This window comes from Ambystoma mexicanum, chromosome 10, assembly GCF_040938575.1.
Source record: "Ambystoma mexicanum isolate Mex_15411 chromosome 10, UKY_AmexF1_1, whole genome shotgun sequence".
Classification (NCBI taxonomy): domain Eukaryota; kingdom Metazoa; phylum Chordata; class Amphibia; order Caudata; family Ambystomatidae; genus Ambystoma; species Ambystoma mexicanum.
In genome coordinates, this window is record NC_090932.1 from 1,445,094,586 (window position 1) to 1,445,113,590 (window position 19,005).

At 52.1% G+C, this 19,005-nt stretch overlaps 1 protein-coding gene across 1 annotated transcript in view; it reads left to right on the forward strand.

Moving 5' to 3' along the window:
* NAA25 (N-alpha-acetyltransferase 25, NatB auxiliary subunit) overlaps window positions 1–19,005 on the forward strand; it is a 1,586,429-nt gene that overhangs the window by 1,197,817 nt on the left and 369,607 nt on the right. The gene's annotated exons all lie outside the window — the stretch shown is intronic.

Genomic DNA, 19,005 nt, shown 5'->3' on the forward strand with positions numbered 1-19,005 from the left:
CGATTCATGTTTTTGCAGCATTGACTGTCGGGAACAGTGTGAAAAAGGCACTGAAAGCACAGGCCTACTGAAGGATGAAACGTCTTATTCTTTCTTGGACCAAATTTGGAGGGTAGCTATGATATGGGGTCTAAAATAAAAATAGAGTGGCCTATTGGGCAGTGCAGTGGGATTTGAACCAAGGTGGATCCTAATAAAGGTATTTTCTCTGTTTCAATACACAATGCAGGGTGGTATTGCGGAGTTAGAGAATTGCAGGTGTCCCATTGCCAAACCTCCTACCCCTCCCCCCAAATTTACCCCTCGAACTGGTGCCAGTTGCCCTTGGACCAATTCTTAAACTTAATCCTGGGGTTCGCCTTAGCAAGGTCTGAGTATCCTGGTGGGATGAGAAGCTCCAGCAAGATTTAAGGTATATGTAGCAATTAGAAGGCATAACCTAATCAGCGGTTTATAGCAATTTGCTATGCAATTCTGTGGGTCTGCTAATTAAATTGGCACTTGTGTAGCAAACTTAGCTGTTTAAGTTACCCTGTTCAATAAAAGTACCGCTCACCCAGAGTTCCTCTGACTCTCAAGGCTCTCATAACCCACTTCTCTGTTCACTGCAAGTTCAAAGATGCAAATGAACAGTGTGTGCAAAACTAATCATCTCCTTCACTCTTAAATCTGCCAAACGTCTGTTTTGGAGTGCTAGGCAAATTGTTTTTTTCTTTTTCAAACAATTAAAAACCAGCAGTAATCTGGATTTTGCTTTTACTAAGCTAACTATATCCTCGTTGACAAAGATATACTCTCTCAGGCAAAGATGTACGGGTGGAAATTCCTGCCTAGTGTGCTGCTGTCTATCGAGGAACTACACTCCAAGACGGAAGTAAAAGTAAGGCTTGACCAAAGTGGAACCTTAACAGCCATAATTACAACTAGGGGCGTAAAGCAAGGTTGCCCCTTGGGAGCAACACGTTTCAACGTATTTATTTCAGACGTTGGAGTGGCAAAGGACGAAGTAAGATCATTCGCACCTATGATTAATGGGCATAAAATAAGTTAGATGATATACGCTGATATTGTCTTTTTTGACGTTACACCAATAGGCCTTCAGCGAAAAACTTGAAGCGTTACAACAATACTCTGAGAAAAATTGGCCTAACGATCAACCCAGCAAAAACAGATATTGGTACTTCAGAATTTAGTAGGAGTAAAAAAAAAAAACTGGAAAAAGTTTCAAGTGGTCGATTGGCAAAACTCAATTAAGCTTGACAACTGAGGCATCCTATCTGGGAGTGTCGGTACATTCGTACTTAAATGATCACTTTATATGGTCCTAAAAATGCAACGCAAATGTACATTTTTGGCTACACAGGGTGCTGCATTAATAAGAAATATGGAAACTTCAGTTTGAAACCAGCATTGGAGTTTTATAAATCGAAGGTCATTCCAGCTCTGTCTGATCTTTGGTGGAGAAACGATGCTGGGTTGCCCATGCTCATTATGGTCCTGGTGTGAAATCGCTTATTGGACAAAAGTGTTGATACCAAGATGCACTCCAAATGCTTGCATTAGATTTGAGCTTGGTCAAACCTCCATAAATGCAAAAGTAACATGGCAGATGCTCTGCCTCTATAGGAAAGTATGCAGAGCCAACGATTTGCCGCAATTCAAAATACTGAACACCGTATCACAAAGGGAAATGGGTAAATCGATCTTAAACTAATGGAAACAATTGTGTGATTTTATTCTTACCCAGTTTCAAATGACTGCTGAAATCTTGATACATAGTCCAAATGCTGTTAGAAAAACATTGTGGGCTCATGATTGGTGTGAGAACTCTGAGCAAAGAGCACAGCATAGATGCATGGCTGAAGTGGCCCCGGAGGCAAGAGCCATGAACACGTTGCCTGGGTATCTGAAAGTTTTTCCATGTGTGAAAAAGAGGACATTTTTAAAATTCCGGCTCAATCCGTTTCAGACAAGAGAGGTAAGGAAGTTGCGAACAAAAGGGGGTTCTGCTGAAAATGCCTGTAGGTTCTGTGAGAAAGAAAATGACTCTAAAGCATTTGGTGTTATATTGCACGAAATTATGTGACCTAAGAACTACTCACATGGGCAGGATACTCGCAAAGTGTGAGCGCTGGAGTAATGAAGACTGGTGGAATTACTTGGCAGAAGGCTCTGATAAAGAATTGACTTATGCCCTGATCTTTTTCCTGGAGAAATTAGAAACTCATCTGATGCGAAAAAAAGAGCTAAAGTGAACAGTACTATCCTTCCCGGTTAAAGGAATGTGTTGTATGTTGTGTGCAGTTTTTATAAAAAGGTGATGATCCTCTTTTTCTTTTTGTTTCCTCTTTTGATAAAGGATTGTTATACAAATCATGTCATAACAAATTTCACAATTAATATTTTAAAGGTTTGTAATGAACCGTATAAAATAAAAAATTAAAATATATTGCTTTTACTAAGCAAACTATATCCTCTTTGGAAAAGATATACACTCTCAGGCAAATACCAATATGTGTAACTTTATTAAAAACAGTCATGCAATTCCATTCCTAACAATTTAAGTTGTTGAATAATGCAGCACTACATTATTGCTTCACTAAAACACTGCCTTGTTTCCATGATTTACAGTAAAGTTTAGGTTAGTGCATCTAAATCTGTGTCAACTAAATTTCTTTTTGTTGGGGAAGATGCATCACATTGAGTGAACACTTAAGGAAATGTACATGATCACACGGCCAACTGCTTTTAATGGCAAATCTAGTTCTGTGACCCGCTGGTTGCATTTATCTGTGCAATTGGTGCTCAACGCATGAGCAGTTTTATACCAGTTACCCTTAAAGTGAGATGACTGCAAACTACAATATTCCACCTAGTTTGTCTAGGTCTGTTTGCTATTCCATCTATTTAGTCTCTTTACTTTCCTCTTACATAATGAATACAGAAGGCTAACTAGATGTTTACGCTAAACCATGATCAGTAGCTCCAATCAGACTGTACATCCACACATCTACTGCAATACCATACAGTGTAGTAAGCCTCCAGAGCTCTTTGCTCTATGATTATGATTCCATTATATATTCAACTGCGGAAGAGAGCTGGCCAAACTCTCTTCAGAGCCTTTTTATCATAACTTTTTATTCTCCAGCATGGGGTCTGGCATGGATTCACATGCTCATGAATATTCCCCGTCGTCAGGCTGGGAATCCTCGGTAAAGAAAAAATCAGTATCAGTTTCGTTTCTGATCTGTCTTTCGTAGTAGTAACCAATCACTGATCTCTGCGTCATACTGACCACAGCCAATGACTGCCCTCTACCTAAGTCCCGCCTCTGGCAGCCATCTTCAGATTTTTACCGCACGTTCAAGTGTTGGGATCCTCGTGCTATTGCTCTTGAGCGTTAGTGCTATTTTTCACATTTTTTCTCAGAAAAATTGCGCTTTTTTCGGTCAAAAGAGCCTCAAGCTCCACCGTTTCTTCATTAGATCAACGGGGACCCGTGTCGGATTTGTCTACGCCCCTCAAGGGTGAAGATTTCGTCGAGCCACGCTTTTGGAGGACTCCAGAAGTTTCTCAGGCCCATCTCGGACATGGCCCAGGAGAAGGGAAGCTCGACGCCCGGAAAGCTGTTCAGGGTCTGCCCTGGATGCCAGCTTCAGAATGTCTTTAAGGAGGACGAACACTCCCTTTGCCTTTACTGCCTACATGAGGACAAGACGCACGTGGAGAAGGACTGTGCGGTTTGCGGCAATATGTCGGAGCGGACCATGAAGGACCGCCATCAACGTCTCGCCAACTGGCTGGAAGGAAAGAGCCCGTCAGGCGAGAAGAAGAAGTAGTCTGAGCGGTCTTCTAAGACCTTTGAGGGCGCCCCGGCGACGGGGTTCCAACAGAAGGCCAAGCACCGCTAGTCCGCTGGCACCGGGAGCGCCGAACAGTCGGGCTCTACGGGCGCCAGGCAGGGCGCATCCTCCCCGGCGCCATCAACCACGAGCCAACGCTCTGGCTCGGGTAAGAGGAAGACCGAGCACCCGGCGAAGCTCCTGGAAAGACCCCGGTGGAGCTTGAAGGCCCCATCGGAGGGGGAGCGAGGCGGTGACCCTCCCCCTAAGGAGAAGGCAGTGAGTGCACCTAAAGTGGTGAAAGCCTTAATCCATCTGGCCAAAGCCTCTATCGAGACAGTCGCGGCGGCCCTGGCTCAGCCTGTGGAGGCTACACCAGTGGTGGCGACCTCGGGGCCCAGAGTCTCCCTGCCACCGCGGAGGGAGTCCTCTTTCATGCCCATCGACAGGACCCCCGTGAAACCTCCGGAGAAGAAAAAGGGGGGACAGGAGGTCGTCGTGGATTCGGCCTCAGCCTCTGAGGAAGAGCTGATCGAAGTCTTAAGCCACGGCGTTGGCGTGGAAGAAGACCATCCCGTCGGGAGGGACCCCGACGTAGGAGACGACGAGAACGTCGAGGGTGCCGACGGGGCTCCTGACCGCCCGTCGGACTCCCCTCAACTAGTGCCGCAAGACAACTCGGCGGCCATTTTGTTGGGTATACAGTCCTTATGCTCAGAGATAAGGATGAGACTGCCGTTACCACCAACGGAGGAACCGCTCCCGACGGGGGACCCGGAGCCAGGCCCTTCTGGGAGCCCTCCCCCTAAGAGAAGAAGGATTCATCCTCCACCTCCTTTTCAGCCATCGCGCCCTGTTCAGCCCTCCTCCCCGTCCACGACACGTGGGGATGATACGGGGACTGACACGGCCGCGACGGGTACAGACGACGAGGTTTACGACGAGGATCTCCCGTCGTCACCTCCCACCCGGGCTTCCCCGCCCGACGAGATTGGATCGTTTCATTCCATGATCGCCAGGGCATCCGAGCTTTTCCAGCTCTGCCCGGAAGAGAAGAAGGAAGGTTTCCTTTATCAACGGCGCGAGGCCAAGAGGAAGACGGTCCTCGCTGTACCTCTACTGGAGGATATTTGGGCTGAGGGCCTCGCCCTCCTCAAGAACCCATCCACGACGCCGGCTAGAAGGGATCGGTACGAGAAGAAGTACCGGGTCCCGGACGCAGCCCCCTTGTGCCTTCGGGCACAGCCGACCCCGGACTCGGTCGTCTCCGCGGCGTCCAGGTAGAAAGCGGGGGAGGGGGGCGCGGCCTCTACGTCGACCTCCCCACCGGACTGCGAGGGAAAGAAATTAGACACGATGGGACGCAGAGTCATCTCGTCGGCAACGACGACGATTAAGGCGGCCAACGCCTTGGCTATCGTAGCCCGCTACGACAGGGAGTTGTGGTACAAACTGCCCCCCCTGCTGGACTTCCTACCAGACGACAAGAGGGCGGAAGCCCTAGAGATCTTGCAGGAAGGAGAGGTGGCGTCGGACCACGCCATTACGATTGCGACGGACACCGCTGACACTTAATTTCTCCAGTTGGGCAACGGCGTGTGCCTTAGGCGGCGTGGATGGCTAAAGGCTACCGACTTCCTTCAGGACGTGAAGACCAGAGTCTTGGACATGCCGTTCGACGGAAACAACCTGTTTGGGAAAACAGTGGACGATTCCCTTCAAGCCATCAAGGCGGACACGGAGACGGCCCGGGCTCTCGGGGTTCTCCAGCAACGACGGCCGCCCTTTCGGAGCGGCGGAGGCAAACAGGGTGCCTTCGAAGGTTCCAGCGGCAGATTTTCCACCTACCGCCAAGCGGCCCATTCGTCGTCACAGGAAGCTTACAGGGGACGAGGCAAGTCAGGCGGACCCCGCCGTCGTTGCCAAGGAGGACAAGGCGGCAAAGCCTCGTCGAAGCAGGACTGAACCGGCCGTGGGGTCGGGCCCCCACCGAAGCACCCCGGTGGGAGGCCGGCTGGCGAGCTTTGTCAGCATGTGGGAGTCCATCTCCACCGACCGTTGGGTGCTGGACGCCCTAGCTCAGGGTCACGCGCTCGAGTTTCTAAAGAGGTGCCCGCGCGTCCCCCCTGTGGCCAGGAAAGAACATCACGTCCCTCAACTTCTCTTGGAGGTAAAGGCGATGCTCAAGAAGGGCGCCATCGAGCTCGTCCCAAAGAGGCTTCGGGGCTCTGGAGTTTACTCAAAATACTTCCTCGTGAAGAAGAAGACGGGAGGATGGCGTCCCATCCTGGACCTACGACTACTGAACAAATTCATCAAGGCACAGAAGTTCCGGATGGTCACCCTCCAACACATCCTGGGTCAACTGGAGGAGGGCGATTTCCTGTCGTCGTTGGATTTGGAGGATGCCTACTTCCATATTCCCATCCTAAAGGGACACCGAAAGTTTCTCAGGTTCGTGGTCCAAGGGCGTCACTACCAGTTCAGAGCCCTTCTCTTCGGATTGAGGTCGGCACCCAGGGTGTTCACCAAGTGCCACGCACCGGTGGCGGCGCAGCTGCGCCGAGGGGATCCACGTCTACCCCTACCTGGACGACTGGCTCATCCGAGCAAAGACGAAGGAGCTCGCCGTGGAGCACACGGCAAGGACCGTCCAACTACTCACGGACCTGGGATTCTCCTTAAACTACGCCAAGTCCCACCTGGTGCCCGCGCAAGACGCACTGTTTCTGGGAGCGAAGCTCGACAGTGTCGCTTCGGGCCTCTCCGTCAGAGGAAAGGACGAGGGCCATCTTGGGCAAGGTGCAGCGGATGCTGGTTGCGGACGCGGCCAGGGTGAGGTCCATCAAGTCCCTCCTCGGAATGATGTCTTCTTGCATTTATCTCATCCGCCTGTGCAGGCTCCGGATGCGCCCGTTGCAGGAGTTCCTGGACGCGCGCTGGATCCAGAAGACGGGCAGCTTCGAGGAGAGGATCACACTCGACGAGAGTTTCCGACGAGCGATCCGGTTGTGGGGCACCCGCGCGCATCTGACGGCGGGCATGGACTTCCAGACCCCCGGCCACCAGTAGACCGTGACCACGGATGCCTCCCTGGAAGGGTGGGGAGCGCACACCGAAAATCTGCACGCGAGAGGCCTTTGGCTTCCGACGGAGAAGTCCCTCCATATCAACGTCCTGGAGCTCTGTGCAGTGTTTTGGGCCCTCAGGTCCTTTCTTCCATCCCTCAAGGGCAAGGTGGTGAGGATCTTCACCGACAACACCACCACCATGTTCTACATCAGGAAGCAGGGCGGAACCAGGTCCAAGGAGGCGCAGGATCTGTGGCATTGGGCCGTCGCCCAAGGGATGTTTCTGGTGCCGTTTCATCTGGCAGGGATAAAAAACACCATCGCCGACTCGCTCAGCAGAGAGCTGCGCTCGTGCCACGAGTGGGAACTACGACAGGATCTAGTGGACCGCTTCTTCCGACGGTGGGGCACACCCCAGATCGATCTGTTCGCGACGGCGACGAACTCCAAGTGCCGGAGGTTCGCCAGCAGGTTTCCCCAGCCGAGGAGCATGGGCGATGCTTTCTCGTTCCCTTGGGAGGGCCTGTTTCTAAACGCGTTCCCTCCATTGCCATTGCTGATCCGGCTCATCAACCAGCTCAAGAGGTCACGGGTGCAAGATGATCCTCGTCGCACCTACGTGGCCGAGGCAGATATGGTTCCCGGACCTTCTGGACTTGTCAGCGTCCCCGTCAATCAAGCTGCCAGTGGACGCGGATCTTCTCTCCAGGGAAGGAGGCGCCATCCTCCATCACGACCCGAAGTCGCTGAACTTGCAGGCCTGGCTCCTGCAGCGTTAGAGTTTGGAGGCTACGACATACCGGCCGACTGCACAGAGGTTCTTGCAAAGGCCAGGGCGTCCTCAACTCTTAAATGCTACGGACACAAATGGAAGAGGTTCTCTGTCTGGTGCCAGGCACAGAAGATTAACCCTCTACGGATTACGGCTCCCCAGGTACTGCCGTACCTTCTGACGCTGGCCAAGGCTGGACTGGCGCACGCGTCCATCAAGATTCATCTTGCTGCGATCTCCCGATACACCAGAACCACTGGGCGGACGTCTTTGTGGTCTCATCGTCTGGTGAAAGAATTCATGAAGGGACTGTTCAGATCGTTCCCGCCGGTGAAGGCTCCGGCCCCGGCGTGGGAGCTCAACGTGGCGCTGACCAAGCTCATGGGACCTCCGTTCGAGCCTCTGCACTCGGCTCCGTTGAAGTTCTTGTCGTGGAAAACGTTTCTTGTGGCCATCACCTCCGCACGAAGAGTGGGAGAGATCCAGGCCCTTTCCTGCAAGCCCCCGTACTTGACTTTTCACGACACGAGGGTAGTGCTCAGGACGCACCCCTCCTTCATGCCCAAGGTGCCGTCGGACTTTCACCCTTCGTGTTGCCTGTTTTCTTCCCGTCGCCTTCGTCGCCGGCCGAAAGGACTTTGCACTCGCTGGATGTGGCTAGAGCGCTGAAGTTTTACGTGGACCGCACGAAGTGTTTTCGGAAGACGTCACAACTTTTTGTGAACTTTGGACCTGTCAATCAGGGGAAGGCTCTCTCAAAGGCCTCCATTTCCAGATGGCTCTCCGGCTGTATCATGTACTGTCATCGGTTGGCAAACCGACCGCTGCCTGGCCGTCCGAGAGCCCATTCCACCAGAGCGATCGCAGCTACCACGGCGTTCCTATCTGGTGTGCCCTTGCTGGACATCTGCAGGGCTGCTACGTGGAGGTCGACGCACACCTTCACGAAATTCTACTGCGTCGATCGGGATTCCAGGGAGTAGTCCAGGGTCGGCCAAGTAGTGCTGCGCAATCTGTTTGCCTAAGGTGAGCCTGGTGAGGAGGTAAGAATTGCTTAATGTTGAGTTTGATATAATGCTTAATGTTGAGCCTTTACCACCTCCCGTGGTTGTGCATGTGTGTACTGCTATGTATTCTTTATTCATGAGCATGTGAATCCATGCCAGACCCCATGCTGGAGAAGGAACAAGTTACTTAACTGTAACTGTTGTTCTCCAGCATGGGTCTGGCATGGATTCACATGCGAACCCTCCCGCCTACCCCTCTGCGGCTCTTCACTTGGTCATACTGCCACTTCACGTGCTACCAAATCTGAAGATGGCTGCCAGAGGCTGAGCTTAGGTAGAGGGCAGTCATTGGCTGTGGTCAGTATGACGCAGAGATCAGTGATTGGTTACTACTACGAAAGACAGATCAGAAACAAAACTGATACTGATTTTTTCTTTACCGAGGATTCCCAGCCTGACGGGGAATATTCATGAGCATGTGAATCCATGCCAGACCCATGCTGGAGAACAACAGTTACAGGTAAGTAACTTGTTCCTTTGTGTCCATTCATGCAGCGAACATTTTATATATTTTTTTACAGACGCTCAGCTGGAGCTTGCAAAGTCCACTCACTCACATAGTTCAGTAGATTTTATGAAGTGTGAGTACCATTTGCAGGGGATGTTTGAAATTTACTAACATTTACTTTTTTTGCAGTAAATGTCAAATAGTTTCACTGTGCATAGCTGGCTTCTGGGTGGTAGGTGTGTGCCAAACAAAGTGGGATTGTGGTGACCTGCACCATTTTACAGAAAGCACATTTACATTTTGTGGTACCCATTGCTATGTGTCGAGTGCATTTCTTTTAGGTTGCATAGGTAAACTAAACTACAGGTTTAGTAGAATTTTAAGTTATTTGCAAGGCCTGATTTGTCTCACTAATAACTTATTTCAGAGGCCCACAAAAATGTTGTATTGATGCTCATTTGATGTTTTGGATCAAAATACTTTGTGACCTAAAATATTAGTACAACATTGCTAATTAAATGGGTGTGTCTGCTAATCAAGACAGGTTAAATTAGCAAACTCTTCTAATCCATTTTTGAAAACAGATGTATGCCTTGTTCAATACAAAAGTGGAAACTACCCATTAACTGTGTCCGCGTTGATAAATTAAACTAGGTGAAATGGTTTAAGCTGGGATAACCCAATATCCTTATTCAAATGTCCAGTTCCCTATTCTAGTCCACACGTTTCTGAGGTTGCTGCACCCTGCACTGTTTGAGTTTGTACTGTGCCTCCTTACATATGCTTCTGAAACATATGCCAAGGCCAAGTAAAGACGAGTCAACCTCCTGGAATCCTGTAGTTGTACAGCACACTGCTACAAGGACAGGAATGTGTATATTCTTCCCTTCTGCCTGGGGAAGGGAAAGCATGAATTTCCATTGTAATACCACATTCTTTTCCTCCTTTTGCTCTAGCGGTCTACTTGGGTAGGAATGTATCCCCCTCCTTTGTGTTCAAGTCAGGCTACAGTAATAAGCCTCCCAGTCTATAGTCGCTTGAAGGGAGGCTTTTCTTAGGCTTGATTTCTAGGGTCCAGATATATTGTCCTACTTGGTTTACAGCATGTTACAGTCAAGGCAAATCTACCAAAGATATAAGCTGGTTTAAAGGTACAGCATACACATTTGATACATCTACAACAAGGTAATGTTCACATAATATATCTGCATGTATTTAGTGGTAACTAAATCTTTAATAACTCTAGTCTGTTACTATATGGACCCATATGAATAGTTCTCCAGCATGGGGTCTGGCATGGATTCACATGCTCATGCATATTCCCCATCGTCAGGCCGGGAATCCTCGGTATAGAAAAAATCAGTATCAGTTTTGTTTCTGATCTCTTTCTCAGTAGTAACCAATCACTGGTCTCTGGGTCATACTGCCCCCAGCCAATGACTGCCCTCTCCCTAAGCCCCGCCCCTGGCAGCCATCCTCAGATTTTTACCACACGTTCAAGTGTTGGGAGTCCTCGTGCTTAGCTCTCGAGCTTTTGCTGCGTTTTCGCGCTTTTTTCAGGAGATTTTCTCATTTTTTCAGTTAAATAGAGCCTCAAGCTCCACCGTTTCTACTTCCGATCAACGGGGATCCGTTTCGGAGTTTCTACGCCCCTCAAGGGTGAAGATTTCGTCGAGTTACGCTTTTGGAGGATTCCAGAAGTTCCGAGGCCTACCCCGTACATGGCCCAGGAAAAAGGGAGCTCGACGCCCGGGAAGCTGTTCAGGACCTGCCCTGGATGCCAGCTTCAGAACGTTTTCAAGGAGGACGAGCATTCGTTATGCCTCTACTGTCTCCATGAGGACAAGACGCACAAGGAAAAGGACTGCATGTTTTGTGGGAACATGTCAGAGCGGACCATGAAGGATCGCCACCTCCGTCTCGCCAACTGGCTGAAAGGTAAAAGCCCGCCAGGCGAGAAGAAGAAAAAGAAGTCCGAGCGGTCTTCTAAATCCTGTGAGGGTGCTCCGGCAACAGGGGCCCAACAAAAGGCTAAGCACCGCAAGTCCGCGGGCACCGGGAGCGCCAAGCGGTCGGGCTCCTTGGCTGCCAGGCAGGGCGCATCCTCCCCGGCGCCATCGACCATGAGCCAACGCTCTGGCTCGGGTATGAGGAAGTCCGAGAACCCGGCGAAGCTTCTGGAGAGGCCCCGGTCGATCTCGAAGATTCCGGCAGAGGGGGAGCGAGGCTCGGACCCTCCCCCCAAGGTGAAGGCCCCAGGCGTACAGAAGGTGACGTTGGCCTTAATTCACCCTGCTAAGACCTTGATTGAGGATGTCGCTGCGGCCCTGGCTCAGCCTGTGGAGGCTACACCAGTGGAGGCGCCCTCAGGTACCAGAGTCTCCCTGCCACCGCGGAGGGAGTCGTCTTTCAGGCCCATCGAGAAGACACCCACAAAGTCCTCGTTGGAAAAGGTCGGGGAGGGGTTGGTGGCCGTCGTGGATACGGACACAACCTTTGAAGATGAGCTCATCCAAGTCGTGGAGGAGGCCCAGCCCATCGGGAGGGATCCCGACGAGGGCGACGGCGAGGGCGACGCAGACGAGGCTCCTCAAGAGCCCTCGCTCCCGTCGTTTCCGGCGCCGCAGGACACCTCGGCGGCCATTTTGTCAGCCATCCAGTCCTTATGCTCGGAGATGAGGACTAGGTTGCCCCTTCCCCCGACGGAGGTGTCTGAGCCAGACCCAACGGTGGAACCGGCGCTAGGACCTTCGGAGAGCCCACCACTTAAGAGGAGGGGTGGACGCATCCTAGGCCTCCTCTCCCGCCTTCTCTGCCTTCCCCCGGTCCACTACCCACAGGGATGATACAGGCATGGACACGACTACGACGGGTACGGATGACGACGGAGGCGACAACAGGACGTGTCCCCCGTCGCCCCCTGCCCGGGCGTCCCCGCCCGATGAGATTGGATCCTTCCATGCAATGATTTCCAGGGCATCCAAGCTCTTCCAGCTCTGCCCCGAGGAAAAGAAGGAGGGGTTCCTTTACCAACGGCGCAAGCTAAAAGGAAGACGGTCCTCGCCGTACCGCTTCTTGATGACATCTGGGATGAGGGGCTCGCACTCCTCAAGAACCCTGCCACGGCTCCTGTGAAGAGGGACCGGTATGAGAAGAAGTACCGGGTCCCGGACGCTGCCCCCTTGTGCCTTAGGGCGCAACCTACCCCGGACTCGGTCGTTTCGGCGGCGGCCAAGAAGAAAGTGGGGGGGGGGGCATCGGCCTCGACTTCAACCTCCCCTCCGGACGGCGAGGGTAGGAAGCTGGATGCGATGGGACGACGGGTCATCTCATCTGCAGCGACGACCATCAAGGCGGCCAACGCCCTAGCCATCGTAGCCCGCTACGACAGGGAGTTGTGGTTCAAGATAGCCCCTCTGTTGGACTTCCTTCCGGATGCTAAGAGTGCTGAGGCCCTGGAAATCTTGCAGGAAGGTGAGATTGCCTCGGACCACGCCATTACGGTGGCTACGGACATCGCCGACACCGGTTTCCTTCAGTTGGGCAACAGCGTTTGCCTGAGACGACGAGGATGGCTCAAGGCGACGTATTTCCGCCAGGACGTTCAGACCAAGGTTTTGGACATGCCTATCAATGGGAACAACCTTTTTGGCAAGGCGGTTGATGAATCCCTTCAGGCGATCAAGACGGACACGGAGACGGCCCGTGCAATGGGTGTGCTCCAACAGCGACGGCCGTCCTTTCGGAGCTCCGGAGGCAGACAGGGTGCCTCCAAGGGAGCTGGCAGCAGCTCCTCTACGTACTGTCAAGCGGCAAGGTCTTTGTCGCAGGAGGCCTACAGGGGACGCGGCAAGTCGGGTGGATCCCGCCGTCGTCGCCAAGGTGGTCAAGGAGGCAAAGCGGCCTCCAAGCAAGATTGAACCGACCGTCGGGTCGGGCCCCTGCCGAAGCACCCCAGTGGGAGGCCGGCTGACGAAGTTCGTCGGCGTGTGGGAGTCCATCTCCACCGATCGTTGGGTGCTGGACACCCTGGCCCTGGGCATGCCCTCGAGTTCCAGAAGAGGTGCCCCCGCATTCCTCCCGTGGCCAGGAATGAAAATCACGTCCCTCAACTGCTGTTGGAAGTAAGGGCGATGCTCAGGAAAGGTGCCATCAAGCTCCTCCTGAAGAGGCTTCGGGGCTCCGGAGTTTACTCAAGATACTTCCTCGTGAAGAAGACAGGAGGATGGCGTCCCATCCTGGACCTGCAACGACTAAACAAATACATCAAGGCACAGAAGTTCCGGATGGTCACCCTCCAGCACGTGCTGGGACAGCTGGAGGAGGGCAATTTCCTGTCGTCGTTGGACTTGGAGGATGCTTACTTCCACATCCCTATTCTAAAGAGACACCGAATGTTCCTCAGGTTCGTGGTCAAAGGGCGGCACTACCAGTTCAAGGCCCTCTCGTTCGGATTAAAATCGGCGCCCAGTGTGTTCACCAAGTGCCTAGCACCGGCGACGGCGCGGCTGCGCCTGCAGGGGATCCACGTCTACCCCTACCTGGACAACTGGCTCATACGGGCAAGGACAAGGGAGCTCGCCGTGGAACACACTGCGAAGACCGTCCAGCTGCTCACGGACCTGGGGTTCTCCAACTTTCCAAAATCCCACCTGGTCCCGTCGCAAGTCGCCCTGTTTCTGGGAGCACAGCTCGACACAGTGGCGTGGCGGGCCTCACCGTCGGAGGAAAGGATAAGGACCATCCTAGGAAAGGTGCAACGTCTGCTGGCCACGGACGTGGCCAGAGTGAGGTCTATCGAATCCCTCCTCGGAATGATGTCCTCCTGCATTTATCTGGTGCCCTACTGCAGACTTCGGATGCGGCCCTTGCAAGAATTCCTCGATGCCCACTGGATCCAGACGACGGGCAGCTTCGAGGACAGGATCCCACTCGACGAAGCGTTCCGTCAGGCGATACGATGGTGGGGTGTCCGCGCTCATCTGACAGCGGGAACAGGTTTCCTAGCCCTGGCCCACCAGGTGACAGTGACGACGGATGCCTCCCTGAAAGGTTGGGCAGCGCACACCGGGGGTCTCCACGCAAGTGGCCTTTGGCTCCCGGAGGAGAAGACTCTCCACATCAACATCCTGGAGCTCCACGCAGTGTTCTGGGCCCTCAGGTCCTTCCTTCCTTCCCTCAAGGGCAAGGGGGTGAGGATCTTCACCGACAACACCACCACAATGTTTTACATTCTGAAGCAGGGCGGAACCAGATCCCCTGCCCTGTCCAAGGAAGCCCAGGATCTGTGGCATTGGGCCGTCGCCCAAGGGATGTTTCTGGTACCCTTTCATCTGGCAGGGATAAAAAACACCATCGCCGACTCACTCAGCAGAGAGCTGCGCTCGTGCCACGAGTGGGAACTGCGCCAGGATCAAGTGGACCGACTCTTCCGACGATGGGGCAAACCCCAGATCGATCTCTTCGCGACGGCGGCGAACTCCAAGTGCCGGAGGTTCGCCAGCAGGTTTCCCCAACAGAGGAACATGGGCGATGCTTTCTCGTTCCCCTGGGACGGCCTGTTCCTCTATGCATTCCCGCCGTTGCTACTCCGGCTCGTCAACCAGCTCAAGAGGTCCCGGTGCAGGATGATCCTCGTTGCACCAGCGTGGCCGAGGCAGATCTGGTTCCCGGACCTTCTGGACTTTTCAGCGTCCGCACCAGTCAAGCTGCCGACGGACGCGGATCTTCTCTCCAGAGAAGGAGGCGCCATTCTTCATCACGAACCAGAGTCGCTGAACTTGCAGGCCTGGCTCCTGCAGCACTAGAGTTTGGAGGATACGACAACCCGGCCGACTGCAGAGAGGTTCTTGCAAAGGCCAGGGCATCCTCAACTCTCAAGTGCTACGGACATAAATGGAAGAGGTTCTCTGTCTGGTGCCATGCACAGAAGATTAACCCTCTGCGGATTACGGCCCCTCAAGTATTGCTGTACCTACTGTCTTTGGCCAAGGCTGGCCTATCTCACGCTTCCATCAAGGTACATCTGGCTGCCGTCTCACGTTACACCAGAACTACAGGACGGGCGTCCTTGTGGTCTCATCGTCTGTTGAAGGAATTTATGAAAGGACTGTTCCGATCATTCCCGCCGGTGAAGGCCCCTGCCCCGGCGTTGGAGCTCAACGTGGTGATAATTAGGCTCATGGGGGGGGGGGGGGGGCCCATTCGAGCCTATGCATTCAGTGCCGTTGAAGTTTCTGTCGTGAAAACCAGCATTCCTCGTGGCCATCACCTCTGCACGACGAGTGGGAGAGATCCAGGCCCTGTCTTGCAAGCCTCCATACTTGACTTTTCACGACACAAGGGTGGTGCTGGGGACGCACCCATCCTTCATGCCCAAGGTGCTGTCGGACTTCCACCTCAACGAGCACTTGGTGTTGCCAGTTTTCTTCCTGTCGCCTTTGTCGCCGGCTGAGAGGACTTTGCGCTCGCTGGATGTAGCTAGAGCGCTGAAGTTCTACGTGGACCGCACAAAGAGTTTTCGGAAGACATCACAGCTGTTTGTGAACTTTGGACCTGTGAATCAAGGGAAGGCTCTCTCGAAGACTTCCATTTCCAGATGGCTCTCCGGCTGCATCATGCACTGTCACCGGTTGGCAAACCGACCGTTGCCAGGCCGTCCGAGGGCCCATTCGACCAGAGCGATCGCTGCTACTACGGCGTTCCTGTCTGGTGTGCCCCTGCTCGACATCTGCAGGGCTGCTACGTGGAGGTCGACGCACACCTTCACGAGATTCTACTGCGTCGACCGGTATTCCAGGGAGGAGTCCAGAGTCGGCCAGGCAGTGCTGCACAACCTGTTCACCTAAGGTGAGGAGGTAAGAGATGCTTAATGTTGAGTTGTATTGCTTGATATTGAGCCTTTTGCCACCTCCCATGGTTGTGCATGTGTATACTGCTATGTATTCTTATATTCATGAGCATGTGAATCCATGCCAGACCCCATGCTGGAGAAGGAACAAGTTACTTACCTATAACTGTTGTTCTCCAGCATGGGTCTGGCATGGATTCACATGCGAACCCTCCCGCCTACCCCTCTGCGGCTCTTCACTTGGTCATACTGCCACTTCACGTGCTACCAAATCTGAGGATGGCTGCCAGGGGCGGGGCTTAGAGAGAGGGCAGTCATTGGCTGGGGGCAGTATGACTCAGAGACAAGTGATTGGTTACTACTGAGAAAGACAGATCAGAAACGAAACTGATACTGATTTTTTTCTATACCGAGGATTCCCGGCCTGACGACGGGGAATATTCATGAGCATGTGAATCCATGCCAGACCCATGCTGGAGAACAGTTAAAGGTAAGTAACTTGTTCCATGTCTACCATTGGTGGTAAATAGTTCTGCACAATAGGCCCCATGAGCAAGAAGTGCCCAAAGAAAATCTAAAGTGGGACAATGGAACCTTCGGACTAGATGTCACCTCACTCACCTGGATGTGTATTGCAGAGGTGAATATTGATGTTACAAGTAGGGACTCTCCTGGATTGGTTCTGGATGGGTAGCTCATTGTGAGACTCCTATAGCCATGGAAACATTAAACCAAATCCCTGAGGTGAGTAAGGGGATCCCCCAACTTGAGAGCCAATTTTTGGAAACCGTCATAGCAACACAGTTGAGAAGCCTACAGAATTGAATCTTTGGAGCAGCTGGGATGGCTGTCAGCTGGATGGGCAAGGTCATCAAACTATTATTTTGAACATGGGTTAACAGACTGAGCCCAGCCGAGGTGGGGGTACATCCCCCTGACAACGTGCAGTTAAAGAAGCTGTGCCTGAATGACATTGTGGCAAAGATGGAGCAATCATGAGTTGCATGTTGTGCCTCATTTGAAGGGCAGTAGGACATAATACATTCATTCTCCATGCTGGAAGGATGGTATTGGGGTCCTACCGTACAGTTAATGTAAAGAAAGGTCCAATAGAGGCAACCGCCAGCCCAGAAAGTGATGGACACACAGCACAGGCTATCCCTAGTAGGGTAATTGTACTCCAAAGGGGCCTGGGATGAATCCAGGAATTTAGTCTCCTGTCCCGAAGGCAGAGCCACTTCTTTTGGGTCCAGGGAGGTGATCCTGATAAGCCTAACACCCTCTAGGGAACAGGGAAAGTGGGATCCCACTGGGGATACCCCTAAAGGCAAGGGATGCATGTCTCCCTTGTGCCAGGAACTTTCTTTTATTGGTTATGTGGGATTACACCATACTATGGGAATGTTCATAAAGATGTAAGTGGTATAGTTTCTGACCCTTTACTTTACCCACATTGTATGAAATGCAGGACCAATGAACTGTTCGGTCGCCTTCCAGGGAGGAACTTAAATGTGAGACTGACTAGAAGAGGGGCATGCAAGCCAGCAGAGCCTCAGAGGAGGGCCCATCCCCCTTCCAGGCAGAGTCTGGAAGCAGTCCCACGCTGGTGGCAGGTAACACGAAGGACCGAGAAAGCCAGCAGAACACTGCTACCTGGAACCAGGACTCAAACTGAAGAAGCGCTGTCCTGCCAACAAGAGAAGAGCTGTGGTCATATGAACCGTTGTCGACCTCCACCAGCTGGAGCCAACGCCAAAGTCCCATCACAAATGGGAAAGCACTGAAGCGTTTACACCAATGTGGATGCCAGAAGATAAGCCAAAGCTGTGCAGCTGCTTTTCTTGAGGAACACCACCATAGCAATGCAGTTACGCAGTGCATTTAGGGAAACGTGAGTAGGTGAGATGACCTGGATATATCCCAAGGCCGGGTGAGAAACTAAAGAGCCCAAGAGAGGCTAGGAGACGAGATACTCCATGAGGGGGTGCAAAACCAGAGACCCTGGGGCGTGGAGATAATCCATCAGGCCCATAGTAGGCCACCATCAGATCAACCACAAGAGGGGTGTCTGCAACCAGAGTCCACAGGGGGGATAGGAGCCAATGGGGATCCGAACCAAGCAGGAAACGGCCCAGCTATTCAAGGACATTTCAGAGGACTTTGCTTTGTACAGTATTGAAACAGAATAGCTGGTCAGGAGGCAAGAAGACCCAAAGAAACGTATTAAACATTTGTGATAGAACTGTGGGTCGGGCGAAAGGCCCAGAGACATTGGCTGGTGATTAGAATGGAACCCTGTTTAGGGCAGTAAGCCTATGTCATATCCTGAGTTTATGGCTGTTTGAAAACCAGCCAAGAATATTCCAATTCGGCAAAAAGCCCTTTAAGTGATTTTGTGGTCTGATTAGATTAGATTATTTTCCTTTTGTATTGGTAGGGCTAGGGATCAGGTTAGTTTAGGTTTCTAGATGGCAGACAATTTATTTCTGAATGACATCCTGAAGTGCTAACGCTTTTACTTTTCTTGGCATAGGGACCAGAGTCGTAGGGCTAGTACAGGGAATTTAGCCTAAATAAAAATAAAACTACTGAGTTTAAATCACCAGGAGTTGTCTGTCTCCTTATTCTGACTAACCAGTAGCCATTTGGAGCAACCTTGCCTTACCGTAGCAGTTCATAAAAGGAGTTTCCTGTGGAGAAATGTACATCGAGACACAAAAAATCTATCAAATTATAGGGTCCTCGCTCGGGTCAGAAAATAGACTTTATTGCCCAACACTCAGCTCCCTCCTCATACAAACATTTTGCAACCTACCCCTCACTATAATCATGCAAGCTATGGACTGAGTTGTATCCAGATGCAATTGAAGCTTCTAAAAACTCAGGCTTCTCCCTTGTGGCTAGAGGAATAATTGACACAATACACACAACCATTCCTGATATTTGGTGTTGGGG